The sequence below is a fragment of the Scyliorhinus torazame genome, chromosome 7 (assembly GCF_047496885.1).
Source record: "Scyliorhinus torazame isolate Kashiwa2021f chromosome 7, sScyTor2.1, whole genome shotgun sequence".
Classification (NCBI taxonomy): Eukaryota; Metazoa; Chordata; class Chondrichthyes; order Carcharhiniformes; family Scyliorhinidae; genus Scyliorhinus; species Scyliorhinus torazame.
Window position 1 is genome coordinate 144,319,270 of NC_092713.1, and position 15,607 is coordinate 144,334,876.

Genomic DNA, 15,607 nt, shown 5'->3' on the forward strand with positions numbered 1-15,607 from the left:
TTTTAATTCCAGATTTTTATTGAATTGAAGTTTAACCATCTGTTGTGGTAGGATTCAAACCCAGGTCCCCAGAGCGTTATCCTGGATTTCTGGATTACTAGTCCAGTGATAACCACGATGTCACTGCTTCCCCTGTTCTCTGACAAGCAACTCCAACTCCTTCAGATTGCCTGTTGACATTGTCCTTCTAAATCCTAGAGTTCAGATTGCATCATGTGGGTCTTTATCATGTCCGCTGCTGCTGCTTGGATGGGAAACTTGGAAATGAAATCAGCATGAGGGCAAAGGCAATTAGAGATGGACAATGAATGCTGGCCTAACCAGCAAAGCGCACATCCCTTGAATAAATGTTTTAACAATTTTAGAAATTAAAAAAATATTTTTAAAAATTTATATTTTAAAAAGGGCATCACGGTAGCACAATGGTTAGCACAGTTGCGTCACAGCGCCAGGGTTCCAGGTTCGATTCCGGCTTGTGTCATTGTCTGTGTGGAGTCTGTACGTGTCTGCGTAGGTTTCCTCCGGCTTCTCCAGTTTCCTCCCACAAGTCCCCAAAGACGTGCTGTTAGGTGAATTAGACATTCTGAATTCTCCCTCAGTGTACCCAAACAGGTGCCGGAGTGTGGCGACTAGGAGCTTTTCGCAGTAATATCATTGCAGCATTAATGTAAGCCTTCTTGTGACAATAATAAAAGAATATCAATTATCAATAAAAATGGTATGGCTGCGTTAAAAAGTTATGAACAGATATTGCTGGATTTCTCATGTATTACCACCCACACGCCCTCTACCCATCTTCTCCAACCCTTACGTCCAGCATGGCTGCACACTAAAATCCGGCCCAGCATTTCAAGTCGATGAACTTTCATCACTTTTGCTTTTGTATCTTGCTTTTGTTTAAGTGTTAGTAACAGCATATTTTTCAATGCATACTTCTGATGCCACAAAATCTTTAGTTAAAGCACAACAACTAAGGTAAAATTAGAGTCACCTTGTGAAATCCCAGCATTGAATACTGACTTCTCCCGAGGCCTGAAGATCCACCAGCGACTGACTTAGGTCATGAGCTGGATTGACTGTCTAGTGCCTTATCAGACTGAGATGACCATATTCACCTTGGCATGCTTTTATTATAGAACAGCCATTACAAGCTGGGCAAAATGCCATGCATCACAGCAGAATGATGTAACATTGAACCTCACTGCCCTGAACAGAAGGCTTAAAGTGAATCTTTTGTTAATGCAGCTATTGCCCTTCAGCTCTGAATAGCCACCTGAATAGCCATTCCCGTGTTGCTGAGTGAACGGCAATGCTGCAGAGTGAGTAACCCTTCTTGCTTAATCAAAATGAACTTCAGATAGTAAGGGAAAAGGAGCCAAAGCAAATAGAAGGAATTGGAATACAGTTCTGCCACGCTTTTATAGAATGACAGAGCTGATTGGAATATCTTGTGCCCATGCTCCCGGATAGCTGGTGAGCTACCTGCTCAGCTCAATAGACATGAACCATACAAAGCTCCAAAGTGAGTAACTCATATTTAAAGAAAAACAAAAACAAAGATGTGCAGGTTCGGTGGATTGGCCATGATAAATTGCCCTTAGTGTCCAAAATTGTCCTTAGTGTTGGGTGGGGTTACTGGGTTATGGGGATAGGGTGGAGGTGTTGACCTTGGGTGGGGTGCTCTTTCCAGGAACCGGTGCAGACTCGATGGGCCAAATGGCCTCCTTCTGCACTGTAAATTCTATGATGAATTCTATGATACAGCTACTTTCATCACCACAAGACATTCCAAAGCAATGAACAGCCAATGAAGCAATGCTTTGCAGTATAGTCCATGTTGTATTGTCAGAAACATGGCAGCCAATTTTAACGCAGCAAGCACCCGGAGGCAGCAATGTTTTATCACCTAATAATCTTTTTTGCAAATAAATTTCAGAGTGCCCAATTTTTTTTTCCAATTAAGGGGCAATTTATCGTGGCCAATGCACCTACCCTGCACATCTTTTTGGGTTGTGGGGGTGATACCTACGCATACACGGGGAAAATGTGCAAGCTCCATGTGATGTTCTCTGTTTGCTTGGTAAGAATAGCTTTGATGTGTAGTGTTCAACAAAAAACATCAAGCTATGTTAATTAACAAAGTTAATTTATTAACACCACTTAAACTAGAGTGAAACATATTTCTAAGTACAAACATTGGTAAGTAAACTATGCTATAACTATATCTACAGAACCCCGCAATACACAAGTACTCTCTCTCATGCTTAAACACCTTCACACAGAATCAAGGGTGTCACTTGACTGCTCTTGATCACCATCTGGTGGTGAGATGTATTTACATTAAATTGTTAACCCTTCATCTGCCATACAATATCTATATTTTTACACTCCGCATGTACAGTGACCTGGGGCCGGGAACGATCCCGAGTCCTCGGCGCTGTGAGGCAGCAGAGATAACCATAGCGCCACTGTGTCACCCCCTGATAACCTGTTTAAATGATGTTGTCCAGTAAACCTGGGAAAATTCCCACTCTTTTTTTAAATAGTGCCATGGGGCATTTACTTTTACATCTACTGAGGAAGTCAATGGAGCCTCGATTTAACATTGCAACCAACGAGAGCACCCCTGTCAGTGTAGTACTCCCTTGGTCAACCCTCGGGTTTTGTGCTCAAGTCCTGGAGTGGGGCATTGATCCACAGCTATCTGACCCAGAGATAAGAGTACCACCGATAGGCCACAACCAATATCTGATGAAATGGCCTCTAATTGTTCTCAATGGGAGATCAAAGTGAATGAACCACGGAAATATCACCGCTATTGAACAGAGCGAATAAATGGTAAATTGGGGTTCAATTAATTAAACTTGGGATCATGTTTTTGCCCCCGTGAAATACTTATTCCTCATGAGGTCAAATGCATTGTCCTGTCCAGCCAAAGAAGTACTTTTGAAGTCTAGTCACTGCTATAATGTTCTGGGGCTGGATTCTCCACCCCGCCGCGCCGGAGGGATTCTCCGTTACTCCGGCCGGTCAATGGGGCTTCCCATTGTGGGGCAGCCCCACGCCGTCGGGAAACCCCCGGACGCCAGCAAAACAGAGAATCCTGCCGGTGGAGAATCCTGCCCCTGATATCTAAATCTGGGCTCTAGACCTGGATGGAACTTTTCATCTGCCTGCTCACATGTTAAAGTAGATCTCCTGGTCCGTGTGACAAATGTTGGCCCCAGCTCTGATACAAACACCAGACACTATGATGGGACCATCCTTTTGTCCAGCTCGCCTCTCACAGATTGCTTTAATTTATTCCTCCGGATCACGCTCCCTGTATGCGTGTGAAGCAATTGTGGATAGCACAATTGCTTCACAGCTCCAGGGTCCCAGGTTCGATTCCGGCTTGGGTCACTGCCTGTGCGGAGTCTGCACATCCTCCCCGTGTGTGCGTGGGTTTCCTCCGGGTGCTCCGGTTTCCTCCCACAGTCCAAAGATGTGCAGGTTCGGTGGATTGGCCGTGCTAAAATTGCCGTTAGTGTCCAAAATTGCCCTTAAGTGTTGGGTGGGTTTACTGGGTTATGGGGATAGGGTGGAGGTGTGGACCTTGGGTAGGGTGCTCTTTCCAAGAGCCGGTGCAGAGTCGATGGGCCGAATGGCCTCCTTCTGCACTGTAAATTCTATGATAAATGCTTACCATCTTTAACAAACATTTCAAAGAATCTGCAAACTTCCAGTGTTCATGATCAGTGCAAGTGTAGTTATCAATTTTCTCACGGATTAAACCGTTAGCTAATAAACTGTCAACAAGAGAACAAAGGCATTTCAAAGCACCTTGCCTTCTTACCAGTGATTAAAAGTTAGTCTGGCCCCAAAAAATAATGGAAATCGATGGCTATAATTTGGAATGAGGTGCCTACCCCTAAAAGATTTTACTGTCCTGCATCCATCTGGAATTCAAGATGTCATTGCACTTTTCATTAAGTGTTCAAAATAAAGATTAGAGTAGTTGTTTTAATGTTTTCAAGCTTTAAAATGCACAGGAAAATGTCTTTATTGGCTCATGTCATCACCCAGCACTGCTGAGCAATGAGAAGCATTTCAAATTGGTTATTGATTCCCTGGGAAAGAAGATTTTGTACAAGTTTTCTTGGCTCAAAATACGCACACTGTCCTGCCTGACTGTGGGGTCAGAAAGAATAGGTGGTGGTGTTAAGTGTGTTGGAAGCTGTTGCACGTAATTAATTAGGTCTTATTCAGGTATTCATAGTCTTCTCATAGAATCAGTACAGCGGAGGAGGAGGCCATTCAGCCCATCGTGTCTGCACCGACACACTGAAAGGGCACCCAACCTATCCCTATAACCCAATATTCCCACCTAAATTTTGGACACTAAGGGGAAATTTAGCATGGCCTATCAACCTAACATGCAAATCTTTAAACTGTATGTCGTTCAATAGCAAGTAATTATGAACTCCAAGAAACTATATACAAAGGCACGGTAAAGGTCGAAACTAGGAGCTGTCTCCATGCTTGCTTCTACACTCGGCTCATGTTATCACCCAGCACTGCTGAGCAATGAGAAGCATTTCAAATTGGTTATTAGATTGCATACTATGTATTACATCACTGTGTGGTGGTACTGTATTCAGACCCATGTGAACCCTTTATGTGTCAGATCCTTATACTCTACCTCCCCCCAAAGTCTTTATCCAGTGTATTTCCAAATTATCCAACTTTACCCATGTACATCATTAATACACCACTCTATCTCCCTCCCTCCTTGCCCCTCGTCAGCCACCCCGTCCCCTAACCAGATCTCTGAGTTCATAGATTCAGGCAGTCTGGAGGCTATATAACCCTTCCATATCCTATTTTCACCACTGTTGGAAAAGTGGCAAGCTCTATCCATATATGCAAACTTTGTTGAATTGGAGGTTGTTCTGGCGGCTGGGTGTCTTTGCATCCTCTTATACTGTTCTTTGGTATTGAATCATCCTTTGTCAATTCCCATTTGCAGTGATAGATGGCAGTCAGTTTATCCCACTGTTTATAGAACATAGAACATAGAACAATACAGCGCAGTACAGGCCCTTCGGCCCACGATGTTGCACCGAAACAAAAGCCATCTAACCTACACTATGCCATTATCATCCAATAAACTTTTAAATGCCCTCAATGTTGGCGAGTTCACTTCTGTAGCAGGTAGGGCATTCCACGGCCTCACTACTCTTTGCGTAAAGAACCTACCTCTGACCTCTGTCCTATATCTATTACCCCTCAGTTTAAAGTTATGTCCCCTCGTGCCAGCCATATCCATCCGCGGGAGAAGGCTCTCACTGTCCACCCTATCCAACCCCCTGATCATTTTGTATGCCTCTATTAAGTCTCCTCTTAACCTTCTTCTCTCCAACGAAAACAACCTCAAGTCCATCAGCCTTTCCTCATAAGATTTTCCCTCCATACCAGGCAACATCCTGGTAAACCTCCTCTGCACCCGCTCCAAAGCCTCCACGTCCTTCCTATAATGCGGTGACCAGAACTGTACGCAATACTCCAAATGCGGCCGTACCAGAGTTCTGTACAGCTGCAACATGACCTCCCGACTCCGGAACTCAATCCCTCTACCAATAAAGGCCAACACTCCATAGGCCTTCTTCACAACCCTATCAACCTGGGTGGCAACTTTCAGGGATCTATGTACACGGACACCTAGATCCCTCTGCTCATCCACACTTTCAAGAACTTTACCATTAGCCAAATATTCCGCATTCCTGTTATTCCTTCCAAAGTGAATCACCTCACACTTCTCTACATTAAACTCCATTTGCCACCTCTCAGCCCAGCTCTGCAGCTTATCTATATCCCTCTGTAACCTGCTACATCCTTCCACACTATCGACAACACCACCGACTTTAGTATCGTCTGCAAATTTACTCACCCACCCTTCTGCGCCTTCCTCTAGGTCATTGATAAAAATGACAAATAGCAACGGCCCCAGAACAGATCCTTGTGGTACTCCACTTGTGACTGTACTCCATTCTGAACATTTCCCATCAACCACCACCCTCTGTCTTCTTTCAGCTAGCCAATTTCTGATCCACATCTCTAAATCACCCTCAATCCCCAGCCTCCGTATTTTTTGCAATAGCCTACCGTGGGGAACCTTATCAAACGCTTTGCTGAAATCCATATACACCACATCAACTGCTCTACTCTCATCTACCTGTTCAGTCACCTTCTCAAAGAACTCGATAAGGTTTGTGAGGCATGACCTACCCTTCACAAAGCCATGCTGACTATCCCTGATCATATTATTCCTATCTAGATGATTATAAATCTTGTCTCTTATAATCCCCTCCAAGACTTTACCCACTACAGACGTGAGGCTCACCGGTCTATAGTTGCCGGGGTTGTCTCTGCTCCCCTTTTTGAACAAAGGGACCACATTTGCTGTCCTCCAGTCCTCTGGCACTATTCCTGTAGCCAATGATGACATAAAAATCAAAGCCAAAGGTCCAGCAATCTCTTCACTGGCCTCCCAGAGAATCCTAGGATAAATCCCATCAGGTCCCGGGGACTTATCTATTTTCAGCCTGTCCAGAATTGCCAACACCTCTTCCCTACGTACCTCAATGCCATCTATTCTATTAGCCTGGGGCTCAGCATTCTCCTCCACAACATTATCTTTTTCCTGAGTGATGGGATGGATAAACTCTGGGCTCTTCTATATAGTGTTTTTTTTACTCATTCTTCTTTCCTGTAGCTTGCCGTGACGCACGCTCGGATAGAGGAACATAGGCCCATCCCCTGGAATTTCCAGGTTTGCTCTTCCTGTTGTGAAGGTGTGGCTTGGTAGTAAGCTCACCTTTATGTCAGGCTGTGTGGTGTGCTGTTGTCAAAGGGTGGCTGGCACTTGGTTCCAGCATTGTCTGTGGCACTGTCATGCTGGCAGGGGATTGTCAAGTCCATTCTGTGGTCTCTGGTTTTATCCCTCCAACTAGGGTCAGAGCTGAAGGTTGAGGCTCTTCTTGGTGCTGGTTCCTCTCTTGACAGTCATCTACTCGAGGCGCTGGAGTAACTACCTGAGAGGCTGGTCTGACCAATGAGAGGCTTCTGGTACCTGTAATGAAAATGGACAACCTTGCTCTGCGAAGACAGAAAACAAGTCAGAGCTGAAGTTAGAATCAAGAGAATCCTTATTGCTGTAGCTTTGGGAATCTTGCCGTGCCGCATAATTTATGACAGTGGTTGTCTAAACATCTCTCATCATTTTGAGGCGATTCAAGGCTACTCAGATATCTTTGCGCAGTAGAGAAAAAGAGATGACGTACATCGCTCATAGATTCATTTGCAGAATGTTCTAGGTCCCGATTCATGCCTATGACTGGAAGTTGGATTCTTCCCGAGCCCATAAGGTAGCATGTCAGTTGTTCGAAGTAGAGGTCTCTTAGCCACGGTTCTTTGTCCGGTCGGACCATAAACATTGGCTCCCGTGTCCAACTTAAATCTTCTGAGATGGCCTTAACTGAGATATTCACATTCCAGAATGAAAACCCAGGATCTTTGACTTTACCTAATACTCGCGTTTTGCTGCTCAGCACTGGCATTGGCATTCTCATGGTTGGTTAAGAACATAAGAACTAGGAGCAGGAGTAGGCCATCTGGCCCCTCGAGCCTGCTCCACCATTCAATGAGATCATGGCTGATCTTTTAGGTATTGCTTGACTTGACGTGGAGTTTCGATGTTTCTGTGTTGTTTCACTAAGTGGGTAGTGGGGATTACTTTTGACCATGGTTTGCTTTCTCTCCTCAATATGAATCAGTGCTGTAAACTGATTTCAGATTGCCTAGCAACCTGGAAAACTTTCTCAAGGGTTAAATCATCCTTCATTTGATGCATGTTCGCCACTCCTATGATTCTATCCCTGGTTTGATCAGATTTCAGCAATTATGTATCTAAGGAATCTCTTTCTCCAGAGTCTCTGATTTTCTGATGGATCTGCACCTTGATCTAGTCCAAATTGACTTTGAAGAATGGATTTCTGATCTATGGGTAAAAATGTTAAATTGTAAGGTTTAACTTTCAGTTTTCTGAAAATCAAAGGGCCGGGATTCTCCGATCCCGTGCCGGGTTGGAGAATCGGCGGGGGGCGCGATTCTCACGCCACGCCGCTCAACCCTGGGCCGCCGATTCTCAATGGTTTGCTTTCTCTCCTCCGATTCTCCGGCGACCGGAAAATCGGCACCAATTGCGCCGCGTGGTCGCTGCCACACCGGTCGGGGGCCATTGAAAGCAGCCCCACGGCGATTCTCTGCGCTCGACGGGCATGGCGCTCGCCGAGTTCCTCCGAGTCCCAGTGGTGTGGGTTACGTATGGTCCAACCTGGTGGGACCTCGGAGTTCTACCTGCGGGGGCCGTCTTAGTGGGGTGCGGGGGGATCCAACTACAGGGGGGGGCCTCCACGGTGGCCAGGCCCGCGATCAGGGCCTACTCATCAGCGGGCGGGCTAATTCCAGGGGGGGCCCATGTTCCTGTGCGGTGGACCCCTGTACGGTTCCGCTATATTGCCCGGGCCGGTGCGAAAACAGCAACCCACGGGCGTGCGTGGACCCGCGCTGGCCGTAGCGTGCATGCGCGGACCCGCGCCTGCCGTGTCGCACCGGCTTTCAATCGCACAGCAGTCCGGTGCCATACTAGCACCCTAGGAAGGGGTGAATGCCTGGGCCTGGAGGCCCATTGACACCGGCGTCGCCCGTGCCAGTTTTGATGCCGGCGTCAACACTTGGCCGGGATTTCGGAGAATGCACGAACCCGCGCCAGCCGTGATGCACCGGCTTTGAAGCGCACAGCAGTCTGGTGCCATACTAGCACCCTAGGAAGGGGTGAGTGCCTGGGCCTGCAGGCCTGTTGACACCGGCGTCGCTCACGCCGGTTTTGACACCGGCATCAACACTTAAGATGTTTCTGCTATATGCTTCTTCCCAAAGGGTTTTCCTGTGCTTGCTGGTTTTGGCAGACTCCTGCAGTAATGGCGATCATGATGTCAGCGTTTACATTTTTCCAATGGGTGCCTGCATGGATTGACTGCATTAGCACAATGTTCTCGGAAACATTCTCTGGCTGAAGAAATTCCTCATCATCATCTCTGTTTTATAGGATTGTCCCTTTAGTCTGAGATTGTGCCCTCGAGTTCTAGTTTTACCAACTCGTGGAAACATCCTCTCCACATCCACTCTGATCAAGGCCTCGCAGTATCCTGTAAGTTTCAATAAGATTCCTCTTCATCCTTCTAAACTCCAACGAGTACAGACCCAGAGTCCTCAACCGTGTTGTAAAGTGTTGGGTGTGTGGTGTTCTTTGTGATTCTTATTATCAGGATCAATGTTGTAGTGCTCACAAAGACCACAGAAGCTAAGTTCAATAACAAAGCTAACATTTTTTGCACTACTTATTAAATCTCGACCACTTACTCCTATAGCAAGCAACAATCTAGTAATCTACAATCTATACTATTTTCTACATTCTATCTATAACTGTACTCTGCACTCTCTAGACCTCTCCTGTGCACTATCTCCAGCCCTCTCCCAGAAGTCTGAGAGTCACTGCTTTATCTAGTTCTGCCTCTAGTTCCATCTATGGTCAGTTATGATATTACATTAACCATTTATATTCTAGACATTTTACATAATGTCACATCCCCCTTTCATTGAAAAAAATGTTTGAAATACTTTCAAACATTTAATACATATATACGAGAATGCGTTTATACATAACCTGCACAATGTCATATCAAATATCATAATCACAATTACAGAGTGGCAGGTGTCATTGTTTACAAATTCAGATGATTAGGTTGTTTCGTTGTCCTTTTGGACCTTCTTAATACACTCCAAGTGGCATGTGAAATGCCTTTTATCTGTTCATTAGTTCTATTTGACATCAAAGCTGTCGGAAAGTCAATATTGCAAAACATGGTGCCAGTTGTGTTATAGTTGATTCTAGATAATGCATGGATTCTTGATTTTTAACAAAGCTCGACGATTCCTACAAACCATCAGTCCAGATGCAGTTTGTACCACATTCGAGCATGATGCAACACCTTTTGCATTTGCCAGCCATCCACAATTTGGATTTTGTATCCTTACGACACCTCCTTCTTTCAGTGGAGGTAGTCGCTTTGCATGCCTATCAAATTATTATTTTTGTTTGCATTTCTGTTGTTTCATTTTGTCATGTATCAGCTGGTTGTCCAAATCTGGAATGGTTATGGCCGGTAACAGGGTATGTAGCTTCCTTCCCATCAACATCTGAGCAGGGAACAAACCTGACGCCAAAAGAGTAGCTCTGTAGCTTAACAGTGCTCACAAAAAATCCTTTTGATCATCAAATGACTTTTTGAACAGTTGTTTTACTATTCTGACTCCTTTCTTGGCTTTTCCATTCGATTGGGGTTATAATAGACTGGATGTGTCGCCTTCTGCAAATGTCAACCATTCCCAACTACTGAAACAGGGTCCATTATCCGTCACAAGCAAATACAGACTTTGCAGCTCTTATGACTGAGTGAGCAGTCAAATCCGTCAATGTTATGACTTCAGGATATTGAAACAGTAATCTATGATTATCAGAAAATCATTTCCTCTGAAATAGAACAAGTCCATCCTAACCTTTGATCATGGGTTTGTGACAATTTCACTCGATGCAAATGTTTCTTTGCACCGGGATGGTTGCTGTGTTTGGCAGACATTACAACCTTGAACGTAGTTGTCAACATCTTTATTGGTGTCCGGCCAATATTCTGATTGCCTGGCACATTTTTTACCTTTCTCTATCCCTTGATGCCCTTCATGTATCTTTTCTAGAATACTTCTTTGAAGGCAGAATGGTATGACAATTCTGTCTCCTTTCAGTAGGAATCCATTGATAATAGTCAGGTCAACCTTGACACTTCTAAAACTGTTGCAGCTGCCATTAGGCCATCCTTCTCTGAGATCTTCTTCATCACCCACTGAAGTATTGTACCTTTTTCGGTCTCATCCCAAATTAAGCTGAGTTGTGCATCAGACACTGGTAACATTTCTGCGATAAATGGGGCTTATTCTTCCATATTTAGTATGATTATACAAGACAATATATTTTCCAAATTGTATCAAAGTTTATTACAGAATAAACTGGGGCAGCACGGTAGCATTGTGGACAGCACAATTGCTTCACAGCTCCAGGGTCCCAGGTTCAATTCCGGCTTGGGTCACTGTCTGTGCGGAGTCTGCACATCCTCCCCGTGTGTGCGTGGGTTTCCTCGGAGTGCTCCGGTTTCCTCCCACAGTCCAAAGATGTGCAGGTTAGGTGAATTGGACATGATAAATTGCCCTTCGTGTCCAAAATTGCCCTTTGTGTTGGGTGGGGTTACTGGGTTATGGGGATAGGGTGGAGGTGTTGACCTTGGGTAGGGTGCTCTTTCCAAGAGCCGGTGCAGACTCGATGGGCCTAATGGCCTCCTTCTGCACTGTAAATTCTATGAAGAATTGAACATGTAATTCACAATTGAAGGTAATCGCAACTTTGATAGTTCCAGGTATAATAAGCATAATCTTGTTTCTAAAAGAAAATCCAAGACTCATTAATGTTACAGAGAGATATTGTGGATATCCATCAATATTTAAAGTAGCATTTATCTTAAACACCCGGGATGAAAGCTATTGAGTCCAGCAAAGTATCTCTACCCCAACTAAGGGGAGAACTATCATCACTACACTACAGCAGCTACCTTTACCATGCGAGATGCTGGAGTGCATCCGACAAATCTAAAAACCATACTATGTGATTCTCATATTTATACTGTCATGTGAGTGTCCCTTTAAGAAAGGTTTTGTTTTACCACAATGGCTTCTAGCATGGCTTCAGTGATATCATTTGTCGGTGGAGCTGGGATGTGGCTGTCAGATAAGAGGGGGCTTAGTTCTTTTGGTTTCATTTTCGATTTGTTTGTTTAGACTGCAGAAGAAGAAGCAGTGTTGGAAAGCACCTGGTTAAGATGCAGGAAGTTTTCCCTGTTTTCTTTGTTTCATTTTAAAGCTGTTCCAGTGAACTGAAAGCACATTGGGTGTGGCAAACTGCCTTGGTAACCTTAAAGCTAAAGTTGGTTTCCCGAAGGAGTTTTGAATCTGCTGGTTGGAAATTGGACCAGAATCTCAGGGTAAGGGCCAATCCCAGTCAAGTGAGATTACAATGTGCTGCACCATGCCCTTGAAAGGGGGTTTGGTTTTATTGGGTTTTGTATTGAATTGGAACAGTTAAGGGGGATTTTCATGTTTGTAATTGAGAACAAATTCTTGTCAAGTGTTTTATACATGTTAACTACATTCTTATAATAAACTTTGTTTTGATAAAAGCGCCTAGGAGGTCTGATGAATCACACGTGAAGTGAAGGCTCTTGTGCTCATCCTAGCCAAATTCAACATTAAAGTTACAGGTCAGGTGAGCTTCATAGTACACTTTGGAATTTCTAATCCCTGGCCCATAACAGTACCATTAAAAAGTGAATGGGCAGGAAACATGGGTGAGTAGATTGGTAAAGGACTTGAGTCTTCATGAAGTTGAAGCTGAGACTGAATTTTTGGTATGCTTCCACAAAGGCGTCAAGCATAGCTTGGAGATTCTTTTCAGAGAGGACACTGTCACCTGCACACTGAAGTTCCACGAGCAACATCAGTGTAGTTTTCTTCTTGGATTTCAACCGGTTGACGTTGAAATGTTTTCTATCCAGCCCAAAAACAGGGAAGCTTGTTCTTGACAAGGTGAAGGATGGTGGTGATGAAGATGGAAAAAAGAGTGGGGGCATTAACACATTCCTGCTTGACTCCAGTCTTGACCTCAATATTTTCCGTTTCATTTCCACAGGTGAGGGCTGTTGCTGGCGTGTTGTGGAGGAATCGGAGGATGTTGATGAATTTCTCTGGGCAGCCGGCCTTTGAAGGGTGTTCCGTAACACTTCCCAACTGACTGAGTGAAAAACATTGGGCAGACTGATGAAGGCTATGTAGAGTTGTTGAGGTTGCTTCTGTCATTTCTCTTGAAGTTGTCAAGTGAAAACCATGTCTATTGTACCACAGAAGCCGACTGCCACTCTAGAAAGATTTATTCTGCAAGGAATCTCTTGTAAATACTTGTTAGTCCCCTTGTTTTCCTTTGTAATTTCTGTTCTTTTTGGCTTTAAACTCTTGTATCTAGATGATTACGAAAACACACTCAGTCCAAGGTGCTACGTGGTCTGACCCAAGGAGATCCCCAAGGCAATGTGCTATTTGGTTTGGCCCAGTGATGTCACATTTTTGATGGACTTTGCTCACAGCTAATTGGTTCCTCTAGAATTCCAGGACTTATCAAATTCTTAGTTTTGATTGGTAGAGAGCTCCAGAAGTTTCTGGAAGAAGGAGAGCAGGCCCCATTTTGAGTTTACTTCTGTTTTGACTCAGGAATGTGTGTGGGGGGGGGGGGGGGGGGGGGGGCACGATTTTGAACTCTCTATAATTTCGATCTAACCAGCCTGTGAAAATTTAACTTCCAGTTCAGAGACTGTGGAAGTCACAACTCTGATATCCCCCTCCAGAGATCTCTAAAGGCCCTGAAGAAAATACATTTTCTCTCTTTCTCCACAACAATTAGTTCTGACTTGCAGAAAAAGGAGGCCAGTGCTCAAGAGACAGAATGGACAGAAAACTATATTTTAAATTCTTGGGTAGCGAACCTTAATTTTAACCTCAGTAAGACTGAGCCAATCTGGTGGGCAGATCTTCAGTGGAAAGATCCAGATTTCTCAAAGTGAAAATGACTCCCCGGAGAAATTCCTGCAGCCTGCGAGGTCTGATTGAAGACACAAACCAGAAGGTCCAATCCAACTGGTGGTTTGAACACTTTGTGTCCCAGAAGGATAGCTGACTACAAAGACTAGAACCTCAGCAGCAAAGATACTCACATCACGTCGCTTTAAATCCCCATTATTTTGATCCTTCCCCATTGTGTGTCTGTCTTGTGTATATGTGGGTGGAGGGTGGGACGGTAAATGGGGGGAATAATTAGATGAGCAGACCATTGTTCTATTATCGCCATCACATGTTTATCTCTTCTCTTGTTGTAAATGGTTAAGTGGACTGGCCATTTCGAACTGCTCTTAGTGTCCAAAACGATTGGGTGGGGTTACTGCACTACGGGGATGGGGTGGAGGTGTGGGTTTAAGTAGGGTGCTCTTTCGAAGGGCCAGTGCAGACTCGATGGGCCGAATGGCCTCCTTCTGCACTGTAAATTCTATGATTCTATGTCCATGATAAACATTTGTATTGTGTTTTACTTATAAATATGGTACCTGTAAGTCATTGGAGGAAAAGTCTCAAACATTTCGGGAACTATATACAAATTATTGGTTAATTCACTTACGCTACAACTCTGGGGCCTTTGGGGCTGGAATTGACTGCGCACTACCCCAGGGTGTTGTGACAATTCAGAGACTGTGGGAAGACGGCTAGCGAGGATTTGTGCAATGATCGTCCTAATGATAGAAAGTAGGGAGATTCCTTGGTGGTTCCTGCAGTCCGTTCTGTCTTCTTCCTTGAAGATGATAGCAATGACAGGGGCTGGTTTAGCACACTGGGCTAAATAGCTGGCTTTTAAAGCAGACCAAGGCAGGCCAGCAGCTCGGTTCAATTCCCGTACCAGCCTCCCCGAACAGGCGCCGGAATGTGGCGACTATGGGCTTTTCACAGTAACTTCAATGAAGCCTACTTGTGACAATAAGCCATTTTCATTTCATTTCATTTCAATGACGGCATCTCTGAGTTTGGCACGAATTTCGTCTCTACCCCAGATTTTCAGGAGCAGTTGATGGAGATGATGGGTGATCTTTTCTCCTCCAAGTTTGAAAATCATTGCTGGGATCTCATCCACTGTGAGGCTTTTCAATTCTTAGGCTTTTTGATGGCAGATTTGACTTCATCCACGGCTGGTGGGAGTCCAAGATAATCTTTGACGTGGCGTTGGGGGTTTCCTTGGATATGTCCTCATCTATGTTTGTATCACAGTTTAGGAGTTCTTTGGAGTGTTTTCTCCATCAAAGACTGATGTTTTCTCTGCACTGTAAACTTCAAGAAACTTCAAAGAAGATTACGCATATTGAAAAAAATGGCTACCAATCTGCAACAGGCCTGTTTCACTCTGAAGGTGGGGACAAGTTTCATGCCCCTCACCCCCCACAACAGTTTTGAAATGAGGAGAGATCAGCACAACTTTCTGGGTCCACCTTTTTGTTTGTTTAATTGTCACATCACCACCTTCTTTTGCCTTGCACTATGATCCATTTTGTTATTTAACCTGGCCTGCCCTCAATTGAATCAATTCCCTTTTGTTCTTTTCTCCCCACTCACTTTCCCTTTTCAATTATTTGATTCTAAATGTGTGGGTGATTACCCCTTTAAGGGCAACACAGCAGAGTAAGAGTCACTTGGCCTCAGTGCCCAATTGCGACTCAGAGTGGGCATCACCTTGAGGGGAGAAGTTCTCCGAGGCAGAGCTATTTTAAGGCCAACTGCAACCATGCTGCTGCTCTTGAAGATCACTAAATAA